The sequence below is a fragment of the Crocodylus porosus genome, unplaced genomic scaffold (genome assembly GCF_001723895.1).
Source record: "Crocodylus porosus isolate Cpor-Errol unplaced genomic scaffold, CroPor_comp1, whole genome shotgun sequence".
NCBI classification, from domain to species: Eukaryota; Metazoa; Chordata; order Crocodylia; family Crocodylidae; genus Crocodylus; species Crocodylus porosus.
This window is the reverse complement of record NW_017728886.1, coordinates 75,321,306-75,327,392: the sequence shown is the minus strand read 5'-3', so window position 1 is coordinate 75,327,392 and position 6,087 is coordinate 75,321,306. Positions and strand designations below refer to the sequence as shown.

Here is a 6,087-nt window from a genome sequence, read left to right as displayed (position 1 = left end):
AAACAGCTGGCGAAAACTGGAGCCTACATTATATTCGAGGAAAAGAGCTCTCCACAGGTTCAGAAATTTGATGGGGGTTGGAGCAGTGGCAGCATTAATTGTTAGCAGGAATTCTTCCAATTGTCTACATGAATAAAGATCATTATCCGCTTCCAGGAAGTAGGGTAGTCATTGCAGCAATACAGTGTTAATTAACAGCTTCAGATGGTGGAATATCCCAGGGAAGACTTCTGTTGTTCACAGGCAGTAATTTACGCAAAATACGCATCTTTCATCAGAACAGTTTGTCCTTCACCAGTCTGTCTGTGAAAGATGGAAATGTGGCAAACAAACCACCACCACTCCTGATTAATTAGGCAATCAAAATAGCTACATCACCACATCCCAAACACAAAGGGCTTCTATAGATATGCAGAGAGGCTGCTCCAATGCGCTGTAATTACACTGTGCCAAAGCAGACACGATTAATCGAGTCTGCTGGAGCACAGTAACTACCGCACTCCAACAGATTCCAACTCATTTGTCGAGCTCTCGTTAAAGTGTCCTGCCACCATTTTTAAATGCAGGGAGACTGATACCATGACACTCTGGGCACTTAAATAAGACCAACTCTCGGAGCTGCTCTAATTAAAGTGCCCCCTTCCTTCCCCATTCCCAGAGCATGTCTATAAACACCCAAAAGGACATGGAACACCAAGTCCTAATGCTGAAGCAATTAAAGAGGGATGATATAGGCACAGCATGCAAAATCCTAAATTACATAGGCAGAAACTTTACTCATAAGCAGGGATCCTGTTTTTGTCTGTTTGAAAATCCCAAATTCTCCCATTAAAACCCCCAAATCCATGTTTTTTCCGTGAAATGCCACAATATATATAGGTATCAGTTGAACACAATGTTTTATTGATATAAATAATGCTTTGTGGCACTGAGAAGCCCTGATATCCCGGTGCCCTGCCCCTGCTGCTGGCCTTCATTCCCAAGCCACAACCCTGCTGATGCTCCTTACTCTGGTTCAGCTGCAACCCTGTGCCCCATTGTGGGCACAAATCTTGGGGGGCATATCCCTCCCCTTACATTGCCTGTGCCCCCTTCTGCCCTGCCCCGACTAGACTTACTAGGCAGAACTGAGAGAGCTGCTCTCCACCACTGCCTGGATGCCACATGCATGTGTGCATGCGCATATGCACGTGACGCCCTCTGCATCCTGCTTCTCCCAACCCCAAAAAGCCCCTTGTAGGCTGAAATTCTACATTTTTCTCCTTTAAAGGGGAAAATCCACATTTTTCTCTACTAAAGGATAAAAATCAGTGTTTTTCTGCTGCAAATAAAAAACCCAGATCCCTGCTGGTAAGATGGCTGAAATTTAGTTCTCACTTTCCAGGACTGTCCAAACCCAAACCACTGTCTGGAGCATAGTTTTTCATATGTTTTACTACTGATTCTTTTCCTCCTGTAGCAATTGATGGAAACTCACAGAACCCTAAACTTTGGTCATGCCAGGTAAGTATTTAAATAAATGAGAGAAAAACTACAAACTGCTGATGTTCCAGTTGGAAACCAGGGGAACACTGAGCAAAGTGGCAGAAGAGGGGATAGGATGAAACACCATAGGAGCCAGCTGCTTGGGATTTAATGAATAAATGAAATTTGCTTGGCTACTTGTATACTGTTGCATAACAGGTTGAACAGATGTGACAGGAAGAGGAGTAGTACATTCAGAATCTTTACGTCACAAATCTAATCTCTGACCTTAACTTTTCAAGTCTCACCAGGTCCCATGTACAGTTCTCCCAGTGGCTTTGAACAGTTTGTCTAAGACCCTTAACTCTCCCAGATGACAGACTCGAGAAATAAATTGTAAGCTGGGTTCTAAAATTCAGTCACCCAAAGCCTGTTTGCTAAATGAGTCAAGTCTTCCTTGTCTTCATTCCTTCCTAGTTGTATTCAGATCTTTGGCCTAATGTACCATACTGAGAACCGAATATACAGAATGAAAATAGGCTTTACCATTTTTTGCTTGTTTTTTTCTCTTTTTCTTTTTTTTTTATTATTATTATTAATTTATTTTTTACAAAAGCAAAAAAAAGGTTATGGAGGAGTGATCTGTCCAGTGACTGTGCAGATCTTGCTTCATATACTTGAAAACAGAGAGGGTGGGAACCATGATACACTGACAACAGTATACAGGGGTTAGTCACCATTGATCAGATCCTCAAGTGACAGCACAAAAGACAGTCCACAATTTAGAGTATGTGAAAGATTTCCTCTTCCTAACCCAGTGGATATCCTGCTCTAGAAATAAACATAATTCCTGTGGCTTCTAGAGTCTGCAGTGGAAAAGCAGGAAGCAACTGCCGTCCCTAAATAGTTATAGCATGTCAAACTCCCTCCCTCTTGCTATAATTCATGTGAGGCTTCAACTTGGATTTGTGCCCAGTCACACAGCCAAAGCATACACCATATTTCAAACCCCACAAACAAAAAAGGAGACCGATATATTTTGAAGCTTCCCTTGTAGTCAGGCCAAGGAAACTCCGTGTTTCACAGCAGAACTTACGTCACGCTGACCCAGCTTCCCCAAGACGATGGCAGGAAGGGAGCATCAATAGATTTAATTATGTATTTCATCATGAAAATTAAGTGGTCACCAGGGAAAATGGCTGACATAAGGAGCAGGTCCCTGGGGAATCAAATACTGGGAGGGCTGCAATAAAGGCTCTGAGAAAATAAATGTGTCACAACCCACAGCCTCCTCCTCCTGAGCTTGTGTAGAGCTTTAAGGTGTCTGAACAATTCTTCTTACCTCCTTCTTGTGTATTTCCTCTCATTTGAAATTCTCACAGGTTGTTACATTGCCAACTTCCAAGTCTCTCTGTCCCAATCTGTCTTCTTTTTCCTTCAAAACTGCTTTAGTCACTACCTCCGTAAGAGCTTTGTTCCATGTCAAAAACACTATGACTACATTTCACAGATGTCAAGTGAGGAAGCAGAATGTGAAACAAGTCCACCCCCTGTCCCAAATGAGCCTGGGATTCCCACCCAGGGTCCCTAGCAGGGAAGTGAAACCAGAGCCTTTTCACTACCCCCACCCTGCAGACTATGGTCTCAGTACAGTCCAGGCTTCATTCCAGAGTAGCCCCTTGCCCTGCATGTGTTTGGGGGTGGGAGGTGAAGAGTGGTGCAGTTTGGGATGCCTGAAGGACTGACCAGACACTACTCACAGAATGCTCTGTCTCTACATAACACTGAGCCAGTTCATGAAAGAGCAGCTCAAAACAGTACTTGATTTTCCCAGGGTGCTTTTGAAACATTTCAGGACGTTTAAACCTGTCTTAAGTGATATGTACATCTTGGGTGCCTGAACACAAGTGTGGTGGCTGCTCTGATATGCTGCAATTACAGCACATTGGAAGAGACTTGATTAATCAATTAATCAAGTCTGCTGGTAATGAGCCTGTGGTAATTACCATGCTCCCACAGCCTCCTGCGTCTCATGTATCAGCATCCCCACCCTTAAAAATGACAGTGGGGGAGCTTGAGCTAAAGCTCATTGAACGGGCTTTAGTACAAGCACTCCCACACCATTTCCAAGTGCTGGGACACTGCTTCACAAAATACTGCAGAGTGCACCAGTAAAAGCGCCACCTGCTCCATTCCTGGAACATATGTAAAAGTCCTCATGAGTTTTAACATGCAATTAGAATATCCTAAGCATGACATCTGTCCACCTCCTAAGAGACCAGGATTAGAGTTTGCTAGCAGCAATACAGCATCTAAGAATAATGCCATTTTCACTCATAGCAAGGGTTCTAGCAATGATCCAAACACAGTAGAGCTCACACGAACAGAACAGCATTGTGCGGCATCACAGGCTATGGCTGTAGGAAGTTGCTATTTGTATTTTATTTGAAAGACTTGCAAAAAAAAAATTAAAAGATTCACTGTATCGAATTTCCTTCCTTTGGAAACATACCTCCAAACTCAACTAGGTGTAGGACCTGCCCAGGAAAGAGCTCAGGTATATACCAAGGGACCAGTTGTCTCTCAGGAAGGGGGGGTGCCCAGGGCTCCCTCGGGGGAATTAAGGTGTCTCTTCACTAATGCAAGAAGCATGGGGAACAAGCAGGAGGAGCTTGCTCTCCTGCTTGCAAGTAGTAAAATCGACCTGGTTGGCCTAGTGGAGACATGGTGGGATGAAACTTTTGACTATACAGTAGACATAGAGGGCTATAAGTTGTTTAGAAGACATAAAAAGGGGAAAAAAGGTGAGGGGGTTGTGCTCTATGTTAGGGAGCAGTATACCAGTTCTACCTTCCAAATGGGACCACAGGAAGGCTTAACTGAGACCCTGTGGGTCAAACTTCAAGGAGGCCGGGGGGAGAGGGATCTGGTGGCAGGGGTTTACTACAGGCCACCACATCAGAAGGAAGAGCTGGATCTGGAATTCTCCAGGCAGCTTGGGGAAGCCATGTGTGCAAAGGATGTTGTGGTCATGGGTGATATGAATTACCCTGACATCAACTGGGAGAAGCAGTTGGCCAGGTCTAGCCACTCACGAAGGTTCCTGACGTCCGTACAGGACCTACACCTCATGCAGGAGGTACACATCCCCACTAGAGAAAATGCCATACTGGATTTGGTGTTAGCCTCTGGGGACGACCTGGTGAGGGAGGTGCTAGTACAAGGGAGGCTAGGGGACAGTGATCATGAAGTGATCCAGTTTGCTATTCAGAGAAAGTTGGGGAGGGTAACTAGCACAGCGCAAATGCTTGACTTTAGAAAAGCCAACTTCGATGTGCTCAGGGCAGTAGTCAGGGAGGCACTCAGAGCCCAGGGGGTAGCTAGTATGGCAGTCCAGGAAAGGTAGTCCTTCCTCAAGGAGGCTATCCTTGGGGCGCAGCACAACGCAATTTCTCTGTGCAGGAAGGCAGGAGAAGAGTCCAAGAAACCCTCATGGCTGAGCGCGGATATCCAGGCTGGCCTGAGGGCAAAGAAAAAAGCGTACTGGCAGTGGAAGCAGGGGGCAGGGACAAAGGAGGAGTACACCTCCCTGACCCGAGCTTGTAGGGATTTGGTAAGGAAGTCTAAAGCAGCACTGGAGCTTAGATTAGCGTCTGGCATTAAGGATAACAAAAAGTCCTTTTTCAAGTATATAGGTAGCAAGAAGAAGTCTCGGGGTAACATTGGATCCCTACGAGGCAGGGCGGGGCAGTTGGTGATGGACGCGCGAGAGAAGGCAGAACTCTTCAACAAGTTCTTTGCCTCCATGTTCCTGTCTGCTGACAATGGGGTGTTCTTGGGTGATAGCGTAGAGAGGCCTAGGAAGGAGTCCCCCGACTGTTAGTTCAGACCTAGTTAAGGATTACCTGGAGGGCTTAGATGTGTCCAAGTGGGTGGGTCCAGATGACCTGGTGTTGGCTGGTGTCATTGCGGAGCCACTGGCAAGGCTGTTTGAGAACTCGTGGTGCTCAGGCCAAGTCCCTGAAGACTGGAAAAGGGCCAATGTGGACCCTATTTTCAAGAAGGGGAGGAAGAAAAAGCCTGGCAACTACAGGCCAGTCAGCCTCACTTCTATCCTGGGGAAGGTCTTTGAAAAAAGTATCAAGGGCCACATTTGTGAGAGCCCTGCAGGAAAAGTGATGTTGAGGGGTAACCAGCATGGGTTCATGCAAGGCCAATCCTGCCTGACTAACCTGGTCTCTTTCTATGACCAGGTAACAAACAGCTTAGATGGGAAGGAGGAAGTCAATGTCATCTTCTTGGACTTCCAGAAGGTCTTTGACACAGTGTCCCACCCAATTCTGGTGGGCAAGCTGAGGGACTATGGCATTGACGAATGCACAGTCACATGGGTGGCAAACTGGCTCCAGGGCCACACCCAGAGGGTGGTGGTGGATGGGTCGATGTCGACCTGTGAGCATGTGGGCAGTGGAGTCCCCCAGGGCTCGGTCCTTGGGCTGGTGCTGTTCAACATCTTCATTAGCGACCTGGACGAGGGTGTGGAGTGCACCCTGTTCAAGTTCACTGATGATACCAAGCTATGGGGTAAAGTGAATACACCGGCAGGCAGGGATCACATCCAGG

At 46.3% G+C, this 6,087-nt stretch overlaps 1 long non-coding RNA gene across 1 annotated transcript in view; it reads right to left on the bottom strand.

Annotated features, from left to right (window-relative positions):
* Positions 1-112: 112 nt before the first annotated feature.
* LOC109311179 overlaps positions 113-6,087 on the bottom strand; it is an 11,996-nt gene continuing 6,021 nt past the window's right edge. Inside the window, exon 3 of the long non-coding RNA XR_002101440.1 lies at positions 113-124. This is a non-coding gene — a long non-coding RNA (uncharacterized LOC109311179). The remainder of the gene's footprint in view (positions 125-6,087) is intronic.